Source organism: Vicia villosa, unplaced genomic scaffold (genome assembly GCF_029867415.1).
Source record: "Vicia villosa cultivar HV-30 ecotype Madison, WI unplaced genomic scaffold, Vvil1.0 ctg.000874F_1_1, whole genome shotgun sequence".
Lineage (NCBI taxonomy): Eukaryota > Viridiplantae > Streptophyta > Magnoliopsida > Fabales > Fabaceae > Vicia > Vicia villosa.
The window spans coordinates 428,867-440,999 of NW_026705393.1; the positions used below are offsets into that span (position 1 = coordinate 428,867).

At 36.6% G+C, this 12,133-nt stretch overlaps 1 long non-coding RNA gene across 3 annotated transcripts; it reads right to left on the bottom strand.

The window, feature by feature from the left end:
• Positions 1-622: 622 nt before the first annotated feature.
• LOC131631848 (uncharacterized) lies at positions 623-3,177 on the bottom strand. 3 transcript variants are annotated; one of them, XR_009292835.1, is made up of 7 exons: positions 3,012-3,177; positions 2,880-2,925; positions 2,623-2,765; positions 2,372-2,510; positions 1,757-1,974; positions 1,361-1,451; positions 623-1,250 (listed from the first exon to the last, which is right to left on the bottom strand). It is a non-coding gene; the product is annotated as an uncharacterized LOC131631848 (long non-coding RNA). The 3 variants fall into 3 exon arrangements; XR_009292834.1 differs by lacking the exon at positions 623-1,250 and having other exon boundaries at positions 1,273-1,451; XR_009292836.1 differs by lacking the exon at positions 623-1,250 and having other exon boundaries at positions 1,273-1,451; positions 2,612-2,765.
• Between the last annotated feature and the right edge of the window lie 8,956 nt (positions 3,178-12,133).

Sequence of the window (12,133 nt, forward strand, 5' to 3'; positions counted from 1 at the left end):
TTAATGTGTATATATTTTATTTACATTTTTAACCATCATTATATTATATTTATTTACAACTGTGATAGATAAATGCTTAATTATTTCCTTTATTTTTTATATGTACATATTAACCTATAACTGATATTTTTGGAAAAATAAATCTATTAAATATATTGAAATTTTTATTTAAAATAAGTAAAAAGATTTCAAATGCTTATAATAAGATAGGGGTATGAGTGACAATAAACAAAATTTGGACAAAAAGTTTGGTACCTGTTACCAAATCAAATAAATATAATCACATATATTATATTTATTTATTATTTATAATATTGTGCAATACGTGCGAACGCACGGGTAGATGACTACTCACGATAGATTATAGCTATATTGTATAATGTGTGCGAACGCACGGGTAGATGACTACTTAATTATTTTATTTATTTTTTCTACTAAACTATATATTTCTAACTAGATTAAATTAATATTTATTTGACAATTATAATTTCAATTGTTTTTTATTTTTAATTTGTGTATCTTTTTTATATATATATATATATATATATATATATATATATATATATATATATATATATATATATATATATATATATATATATATATATATATATATATAATTTTCAAAACCGAACAAATTAACAAATAAACACAATCAAAAACGAAATTAAGTGTTTAAAGATTTTAGTAACATTACCTTACTTGGCGACAGTGAAAGAAAGAAAACTAACAGTTTAGTTCTTCATCCTTTGAAAAATTACCCTACTGGTGAGCACTACACTTATAATGACACTTAAACCAACAAACTGCCATGCTGTAACATACCAATATTTTCCCATGGTGCAGCATGAACATCTTTATTTGTCTCAGTTAGTCCCTGTTATAATCAAATCATTCTATAGTAGCAAGTAAGCCGAATAAACAATAAATGCTAACAATAATATCAAATTTTTAGATTCGTATATCAACTTTATAACAATCCTCAAATTAAACTCCTTCAGACATTCTGCAGCACCAACAACAATTGCATGGTCAGTTATGTCAAAAATATCCGAACTCAAAAATATCCCAATTCTTTGACCCCTACGAAAACCAGCAACCACTGCACCGATACCAACTTTACAACACGAATCAACCTCACTGAAGCCGCACCAGCTCGACCCCCGCCCGCGGTATAACCATTTCCGAGAATCCCTCTACAAAACCAGAAAGATGAAACAATGGAGCTCTAAGTATAAGGAGTTTGCAACCTAAACATGATTTCCAGCCAATGTGATGTAATACTTAGATGAAAAGATAAAAAAAAAATACTAAAAAAATTTAACAAAAAATTGTAACAGAAAGAACTGCATAACCTCACCTATGGTCTTCTATTTTCTTTTAGTTTATGTGACACAACAGAAAGTCTTCAGTTGTTACTCTTTCCTTGGCAATGATGACTTCAGCGTCACCTGCAAAACAATGGATCTAATAGTAAGGTTTTGAAGATATCAAGCATAAGTGACAGTGTCGTAATGGATCTAATTGTAAGGTTTTTATGGCAATGTTGCGGTATGTTGAAGCACCTTTATAGCATATCATAAATCATTCTCTGACTCTTGAAGTGCAACCAAAACAGAACATAAATTTTGTATATAAACAGTCACAGCTATTCATATCAACTACAACCATGATGATCAGTAAAATGACCATATATAATTGACGAAAAACACAGCTGCACAAAAGTTGCTAATGTATGTTAAACATTAACCATTACCTTTTTCTTGAGCATGTCTTTGCATTATAACCGGTGAATCTTGTGACGCAGTGCATGAAGCTTTGCCTCAAGCAAACCTACTTTTCCTCACCGTTTAGGTTTTTCCAAAATACGTTTCATTAAGCACCTTCGATTTGTGCGAGGCTTCATATGTGTTTTCTTTGAAGCAGCACCCACCCATAAAAGAGACCTTTCTCACCACCTTCAGAAGCTGCTATCTGTTAACATCAATTGTATCAACTTTAAATTGAATATTAATGATTGATTGATTTTAGAGAAAGCCTAAATCATTACATAATTCACCATATTTAGATGGTACGAAAAGTAGTTGAGACAACCAAAATACAATATCCAGGGCAGGATGCACCATAACATTTCATAAATGTACATTCATCATATATTACAAATTATTGGTATAGAGAGAAACGACAAGTAGTGACAGTGGGTTAGCAAAGTAATAACATTAGGTTACTCATGAATATAAAAATCATTTCGTTCAAAATGGATCTGAATAGAAATAAAATTGTTACTCATGAATATCTAAAAATCAATCAATTTACTTCATGTGACTCTTGAATAGTTCCAAATAAATTACATGTTTCGAACAAATTTCACCTTTGAAACCAAGTTACTTGATGGATTTCTCATTGACTATATTCTAACAACAACGATTTTCCCCGGCAACCGTGGTTGGCCAACACGCGCTTTGGAGCTACTTCCCATGCCGATGCTTCATTTTTCTCACATTAAAATCCTAAAATCAGAATATATGTATCAAGAAGAAACCCTAAAATATGAACATATAAAATACCTGAAATATATACACAAATATATGCAGAAAGTTTGGAGCTTTACAACAGATCTACCATTGCGGAATCGCAAACATAAGTAAAATCACCGAAAACTTCAGATATGCTGCCATCAATTATTCGCTTGAAACAAAACCACAACCCACAAACAGATCTCTATCATCTTCGCTTGAAATCGAATCGACAATCCAAAAGCAAATCTGCATATTTTTTGTTTGAAATCGAAACAGCATCAACAGGGTATGTGTAGTTTCTTACCGGTGACAATTTTTATCACTCTTGATCAAGGATTAGAAAAATGAAGAAATGCTTACACTTGAGTTGCTCGGTGTTTCTCTTGCTGCAGTTTAATCATCAGATCTGAAAGCAAGTGCGTCCAAATAAGTGATTCATTGCATCGAAATTATATGCAGAAAGAAAAATTTGAAGAAGAAGAAGCAGCTTACCTAGTTTATGCCGTTGAAACGTGATGGCCGAATGACTTTTGAAACGGAGATGGCATGTAGGGTTTGAAACAGTGGTCATTGTAGTTTGGGATAGAGAACAAAGAGGAAGCAGATGTATATGGAAGAAAGAGAAAGAGAAAACAAAAAGGACATCAGAAAAGTGAAGTCTTGGGAAAGCGTGGCACTGTTCACTCAAGCAATGGTTTTGAATTAAAAAAAAATTACTTTTCAGTTACCATTTAATTGTAGTTGGACTATTAAGAGAAAATGAGTTTGCAAATTATACACAAATGAAAGTAAGTATTTTTAAGTTAGAACCAAAAGTACAATTTGGTTGCAAAAAGTAATTTTTGGACACAAAATACCCCCAAAATGATGAGGTGGAGGGTAAAGAAGAAAGGTTAAAATTGTGTTTTCCAGAGCCATTAATTTTCTTATATTATAGATTAGAGGTTAAACTAGCTATAGCTTTAGTTTACTCAGAAGATTTTTCTATTTCAATTGAAACAATGTAATGACATCAAGTCTAGAATACTTTACTAGAAAAGAAAACATCGTCTACTAGAAAAAAATTGATGAACACGTACTCTCAATTTATTCTTCAAAGGATTAACGTGTAAATCCTTTTGTAAGAGTTTAATTGCTCATATATATCTTTTTTCTGTTGGTTTTTAATTTCGTTGGCAAGTGTTTGTTTTGAGTATTAGTTTCACCTTGCATTTTTCAACCATGTTGAAAATTGAGGTAACTCAGGCCCTTTTCTTGTTTCTAGATGACTTCTATATAGTCAATTTGAATTCATATAATTGAATTCTTTATGGTCTGCTTTCAGAGACATGAGGGGTCCAGGCAGCAGTCAATATCTTTTGTTGATGAGTGTGATAAAGCAAGGATGAAGAATGAGCTGGATCATTTGACAATTTCAAATGATGGGACAAATATTTGGAAAATAGATCTCAAACATTTGAAATATGGAACTCAAATTGCATTTGCGTCATATGGTGAATTGTAAGTAGACAGTGATACCGAATTATACATTTGTGTTAGCTCCTCAAACAATCTCTGTAGGTGCATATATTATTTCAATTTTAATTGACCAGTTCCTTAAATTAAATTAGATTTAAATGTACAAAGCTCTCAAGACTGAGCATGTAAGTTCAGAAATGCAGAAAGCGTTTGCTCAAGAAGTCTACATCACGAGGTTTGTTATATTAAATTTGCTCAGTTTTTACCATTTAAAGTCTATCTACATTGTTATTTTTTTTTAATGATATTAATGGGAGAACTAAGAGTTCTCCAATCTTTATATACACAAAAGAACCGAAAACCAACCCGACAAAAAGGACAAAGAAATTACCAACCAAATAAATTACGAAAAAAAAAAATCTTTGCTAAAGTCGTAGAAGCTAAAATTGAAATTGGTAATTTTTGCTATAACCGTCAATTTCCAAACCAAAATCTTAATATTCCAAACTGTATTATCGACATTCCAACCGTCATTCCGAAAACAAATACCGTTATGTAATAACCAAATAGACCAAGAAGTAGCAAGCCAAACAACTCCCCATTTACCCTCCTTAACTTTCTTTCCTTTACAAAAAGAGTATTAATCCATAAAATTCGAGAAACACTCTTCCGCCACTATCACCGGCTTACATATCCAAAGAGCTATCTCATTCCAAATAATCTTCACCACTTTATAATTGAAAAAAGATTGATCTCTACTCTCCAAATCTATATCACAAAAAGCACACTTTAACCATATAAAGGAAAGACAATACCTCTAGTCTTCAAGAGATCCTTCGCAGGGAGCTTATTCACAAAAAGTCTTCCCCCAAAAGCTTTGATTTTAGAAGGAACATCCAACTTCCAAACTATGCACAACACGTCATCATACCTATTTCGGGGTCCAAAAGGTGTACGGAAGGAAGCATAAAAGACAAAACAAGAAGAACCCGAAAAGATGCCGGTCGAATCCGCGGTCCAAGACACCTCATCAAGATTGGACTCCACCACCCTGATATTTCCTAAGTGTTGCATAAAGAGAAAAAAGAGACGCCCAATAAACAAGATTCAACAAACATCCCTAATGCCAAAATCTCCCCAAAACCAAACGCCATCACACCAACCCCCCATATCGGCAACCGATACTTTTTTCAAGCAAGAAAGCACATAAAGACCCGGAAACTCCTCACCCAAACTAGACTCCTCCAACCAAATAGCTCCCCAAAAAAGGATATGAAAGCCATTTCCCAAACCAAATATACACAAAGCCATCATCGGATCCTTACTAGGAGAAGACCTAACTTGATAATATCTGATCTTACCGAGCAGATCAGATGGCCAGCAACAAAGAAGGCTTGAAATCCGGAACGGTTGAGAGGGGAAGAAGGGGTTGTACCTGCAAGGCACTCCGATGCCAAAGTAAGTATATGTTCCACAAGGTACAACAAAGTGAGAGAATTTTGGGGTAAGAAAAGATTACCTTGCCCTCTGGCATTAGAGGGCTATTTATAGGGTATCCTTAAGCGAAATCGGCTCCTCTTTCTAAGGCGGGGATTTAGGTAACGCGTGAGCTGGCCGCTTACCGGGCACGGGCTTCTCTCGTGGTCGGTTGTCTTTGGTGTTTTCCCAGAACGGGCCCGGGAAGGGTGTCACGCGCGTGTCCAGGATGCCTTGGGCCGAAGGCTGGATTGGCCCAATAAGGATGATTGGGCTGGTCCAAAACAGGAGCCTCCCAAGTCGTTGCTTCCGCTCGTGGGGGCGACGACTTAGAGGAATTTTGATACGGGGGATCTTCCGGGGACATGTGCCCTGTGTATCCGAGGAGGGTTGGCCTGAAGCTTCCGGGGAGAAGAAAGATTAGGCCGAGAGCTAGGAGGCGTGTTGCTTCAGAAAAGTCAGTTGGGGGACGTGTCGCATTTAATGCGAAATGATGGCTACCCTATTCGTAGGCTATTAGGGTTAATGATGGCCATGCCGTTTCGCAGAGCCCCATGTGCGGCGCACGTGACGTCTTCAGTAGCCTATAAATATCAGGGTTCGTCATTTCTCCCAAACTTTTCAAATTCTTTTGCTTCCTTCTCTTCCCTCCGCCGTCGACCGTGAGCTTCGATGTGGTGTTTATTTTGCTATTCTCTGTTTTTTCCGTCAGGATCTTACTCGTAAGTTCGATTTTACCTTCGTTTTTAGCTTTCTATGCTTTGATTGTTTTTAGAAATCGTTTGCATGTGGTTAGGGTAGAACTTTAGGACTGATTTTGACGAAGATATAGGATGAAGCTGGTGGTAGGCGACAGAGATGGATGATTTCTCCGTTGCTGGTGGCCGTGTATGGTTGAATTTTTAGCCTATGGCTACCCTCCAGCTTGTTGAATGCGGTTTAGGGGTTTTGGTTATGTGTGAATATGTTTATAGCGTTTTCTCTAGAAAAATAGGTTATTGTGACGTAGCATGCGTCTTTGCCCTTTCCTTTGGCGCGAGTCTCCTTCTGCTCGAATTCTGTTTTTTTGGAGAAGGGGAAGGTCGTGGGTCATTCGGTCCTCGGACCGTTGGTGCACCCTTTTGTTAGAACAAGAATTGTTCTGATCAATATTCTTAGTTTTGATGATAACAATATATATGAATTTTGTATAAGACAATGTGGTACTCTAATCCTATTCATTTTCCATTTCAGGAAATATATAAAGAGTATGCACAATTCAGCGCAAGAAGCACTGACTCAGAAGGTTCAAGTATGCAACATCAGAACATGCTCTCGCAAGACATCAGAAGATGGTCGAGCAGAATCAGAACATGGTCTATTGAAGCATCAGAAGCACTGAAGTTCTTATGGTATCACGCTAGAAGCACTTCAAGGTCAGAAGACCAGAAGATGCTCTACACCAAGCTGTTTGACTCTGATATTCAAACGTTGTATCTACAAACATCAGATCAGAAGCAAGTACAAGATTGCAGGCTACGCTGACTGACAAAAGGAACGTTAGAAGCTATTAAAGGCAAAGTCAGTAAAATTAGGAAAAACAAGGCTCGAGGTAGTTGACAAAAGAGTGAAATATTAAATGCAATGTTGTACGGATCACGCAACGCATTAAATGCTCCCAACGGTCATCTTCTCAAAACGCCTATAAATAGTGAAGTTCTGATCAGAAGCAAGGTTACAACACTGAACACAAACAACTCTGCTCAAACTTGCGGAAACGCTGTTGAATCAAAAGCTATCAAACTTCATCTTCATCCTCACTTCATTGTAATATCTTAGTGAGATTTAAGCTTAGAACTTAAGAGATATATCACAGTTATGATTATAGCTTATTAAGAAGCATTGTAATAATCTTGTAAGAATTTGTTTACATTAATTTGTAAAAGGTTCCTAGAGTGATCAAGGTGTGATCAGAATACTCTAGAAGACTTAAAAGGTGAGGTAAATCACTCTAAGGGGGTGGACTGGAGTAGTTTCGTTAATAACAAACCAGGATAAAAATCATTGTGCAATTGTTTTTATCTTAAGAGTTTTTAAAGTCACACTTATTCAACCCCCCCCCCCCCTTTCTAAGTGTTTTTCTATCCTTCACCTTTCACTCTGAACAGTGGTGGAAGGGTGGATTTGATTTAACTGTCGAATTCACTGTTCCCCCCTGTGTTTCAGATGAAATATGGCCGAAGCGGGGCGTATGTCAGCATCAGGTTTGTCGTCCTCTACTCCTCCGGCCCAGCAAGAGGTGCCACTGTCGGCCTGGGTGCTTCAAGAAGCGCTCGATATTGAAAGTTATTTTGTGGAGGACGACTCAGACATTTTTACGGAGATTGGGAGTTACGTGGATCCTGTCGGGGATACCTCCAAGAATGGGTGGTCAGTTCTTGTCCCGGCTGAAGAGGATCGCATTTGTGACGTGTACACCCCCGATTTGCTCCCAATGTACGAGGTGGTCTTTTGGGAGACGGGGTTCCGTGTGCCTTTCACTGAGTTCCAGATGGTTGTTTTCAACCACCTGGAGGTGGCCCCTACACAGCTCCACCCTAATTCGATCGCTTTCATCCGGGCGTTCGAGCTAGTCTGCTCTCACCTGAAGATAGGGGCGACAATTCCTCTGTTCTTTTACATATTCTGTGTGCAACGCACGGTGAGGGAAGGTCGTTTCGGATGGGTGTCCTTGAAGCAGTCTAAGAATATTTTTAAGTCGGATTCCTTGAAAAACTACAAGCCCCGCTTCTTCCCCATCCGTCCTCAGTCCCGAGAGGCCCGTGACAGTGTCTTCGCTTGGGTTCCCACCGTAGATATCCATGGTCGTCCGACGCTTAACGATATTGGGGATCCTGTCACTACTCGGAGGCATAAGTTTAGGTTTTTCTGGTCTCGAGATCATCTCGAGTATGGTACCGACCAGTACATCACCAAACTTTCGGATTTGGAAGAGGACGCTCGGGGGGATTATGCCCTCCTTCAGAACTTCGTGCAGGGCCTTCCAACGATCGCTAAGGTGGATCGTTCGGGGAAGCCTGTTGTTGATGAAGATGGAGAGATCGTCAGGGAACCGGGTGTGATTAGTATAAAGGAACTCCTGGCCAGCGGGACTGATGAGGGTGCATTTGCCTATCTGGTCATACCCCATAATTTGCCCATCCCATTTTCCTATTCAAGCTCATACTAAAGTTCAAGACTCAAAGGCATACTCTCCTAAACAATGATTTCCTGAACTAGGGTTTTGATTTCTCTGAAGAAAATGAATGAATCAAGATCTCTAATGGACTTCATATGACTTATTATGTTCCAAACTATCTCTATGACAAAATTCAAGCTTCAAATCACAAGATTGCTCAGTCAAAAGCTCAGAAAGTCAACAGTCGACTAGTTTGACCTAAAAGTCAACTGTGATCAAAGTACAGTAAAAACTCCTGATTTTTTGTCAACATCCTTATTATGAAGTATCATTCATCATTTGATCAAGGATTGATCATGGTTCATCGAGAAAAGATCAGAAATCGACAAATTCAAAAGTTTCTAAATTAGGGTTTCTTAGGAGAAAGTCAACTGAACTTTGACCAGCCATAAATTTCACATGGAACATCAGAAATTTCCCATCCAAAGCTCATTTTGAAGGAAATTTAATTCTCTACAATTTTGTCTCTCACAATACAAGTCCAAAAATGCTTCATTTGAGATATATGGATCAAAACATTATAGGTCCTTTTTGAAGGTAAACCAAAAGCAGTTTTTTGTCAAAGCCCATATCATCAAGATAAAATCTCCAAATGGAAAAAAGCTTCCAAAGTGGCTTGTATAAGACATCTTGAGGTTTCCAAAAAGTCCTAGAACTCCTCCATATCTTAAATATTGAGGGAGATATGCCTTGTCAAATTTGGACAATTTTAAGAGAAACAAATGAGAAATAAAAGGCTCCGAAATGAATCTTTTTGCAAAGAGACCCAATTTTTCTTGGCCCAATCTTCATCCACAAGTTATCCAAGACTCCCAAATCCCATTGCCATGATTTTTTATTTTTTACTTGATTTTTATGAATTATTAATCATTTAAAAGTGATGATTAATTCATATAAATTATATAAAAATCAAATATTTGATTTAAGGGCATATGGGAATCAAATTCAATCACTATTTATATCACATTTCCAATATAATTTCATGGATATAGTGATTGAATCAATTAAGGTCAAAAATATAAAGATTCAAGACATATTTCAATCAAATTCTCATAACTTGCAAATCAAGATTCATAAAGATTTTGTTCACTTTTTATTACCCTAATGGCTCCTATTATATATACCGAGCAAGCATCGAAGATTAGGAGAGGAAAAATTCTGCAAAGCGGAGCCCTAAAAAAGTCAAGAAACCGTGAAGGAGAAGTGAGTTTGCAGTCTAAGATTTAGGTGAATTCAAGCGATTCTAAACATCAGGAACGATTCTTCATCACTTTCTGAAGCTATTAGGATCATCACCATCGATTGGAACGTCCAGAAGCGCGCATGTATACCTCACGGTTTGTGTCATATTTTTTGAATTCAATTATGCATATACAATAATTATAAATGGCATGTGAATATATATTCTTGATCATGTTGATACTTGCAAGCTTTCTGGAAATTTTAATTTGGTTTTAGTCACAGCCACAAGGATCCACCATTGCTAGGGTTTAGAGTTCAAATTTGGGGATTTTTAAATTAAGGAAAATCAGTCCAAACCGTGGCCACCAATGGATTCAGAGGGAAATTAACTTGTGATTCATGTTTTTGGATTTTGTTTATCCGTTGTTTTTGGTTAGGATCGAATGTGCAGGGGCTAAGGAAACACACAAGAACCATGGCCAAAGAATCGTTTCCTTTGCAGAACCATAACGAGGAAGATGACCTCGTGGCGTCCGTTGATTCGATCAATTTGAATCGGAGGGGCCCAGCTCGCGTTTCTTTTGGTTTCAAACTTTAAATTAATTGAGTTTATTATATAATATTTTCTGTTTGTTTCAATAACGACCAAACAAATGACACAGCTGGTAAAGGGAGAGCGTGAGTAAATATAAAGGCCTGGGTTTGATACCCAGGGTTTGCATCAATTTGCTTTGCAATTTTTTTCCTTATGTTTTCTCACATGCAGATCTCATATATGTGATGCGTGCGCCCTTATCATGAGTCTTCGCCTCTCCAGTGCTGAATTCATCAAAGGAGCAATCCAAGGACCCAGAGTACGATGCTCCATGATGGACACTCCAAGCCCTGCCACATTATATAACACACGCTAAGTTCTTTTTCTTTCTTCTTTTTTTAATTTCCCTTTTTCTATTTTTATTCTATTTGGTTTTGTTTATTTTATTTATTTTCTTTTAAAATCAATAATTTCTTTTAACATTTTTTTTAATTAGTTTATTAATTGATTTTAGTTAGGGTATTAATTTTTAGTAGATTAGTTTTAGGATAATTAATTTATTTAGATTCTAATTAAAATAGTTAACTTAGAGTCACTAGATTAAATAATTAGGGTTCATAAAATTAATTTAATCAGGATTAGTCGATTTTAAAATTAATTAGGTTAAAAACCAATAATTAATTTTTAGGTTTGTTAACCTCGATTCATTTAGAAACCCTAACAGCCTTAGGTTTTTAGGTAAGCGTCGTCCATTAACTTTAAAACCTTGTTCCCTAAAAAATCAGGGTTCGCCCTGAATCTTTTTCAAAAAAAAAACATTTCCCTTCAATTTATTATTTTTAACTTATTTAAACATATTTGTTATATAATAATTTTATATGAAATAGCTATTTATATAATTAATTATTTTACTTGGTTTGTTTTCACCAATTGGGGTTGAAGATCAGTTAACGCACTAACGTTTCTCTTCTTCGCGCCTAATTCTTCAGGGTTACCATCAGAGTTCCTCCGACTACGCGCCACGCCAGTCAAGAAGCTAAGTCCTGACTCTTTATTTATTTATTTATTGCCTTATAAAATAAAATTAGGGCTTATTTTCAAATGTCAACGAATTTCTCCTTAACTCACCATTTGTTGTTTATTTTTCCTTTTCCAATTTTCAGGGTCAACCAACCGGTCAAATGTTCGGTAACCCCAAAACTCATATTTTTAACTTCCTTTTTATTATTACTTATGTCAAAACTATCTGCCTTGTGGGTTTTTTTATCTTTATTGCTTTTCCTCCCCCATCCCTATGACTTATTATGTAACTGTTCCTGGACTGTATTGTGTGGCCTTTAAGGAACATAACACTGCATGTATTATTACTGCGTGGTTAGTAAAATAGGGAGTGCAACCATGAACTGAGCAAAGAATCCCTAACTTTACAAGATAAATGTAATCGAAGTTAACCACGTGATTGTGCACCCACACACCTCTTGAGGTAACCTCTCTTGTTGCCTGTTGCTTGTTTCCTGTTGCCTTGTTGCCTTGTGTTTTTCAGTGCAGAATAGCCAAGTCCCTCGAGTACGAGGACACCTCAGCAATGTTGCCCTCAGTTCATTCAGATCATAAGTCCCAATGATGCTGCCTTCGATTCGCTAATATGATCTCGTCCCTCGAAGTTTCCTACGAAATGCTGAGGTGTCCTCTGGTTGCCTAATATTGATGGATATTCTGATCCTTCCCTTATACTACCTGCCCCTC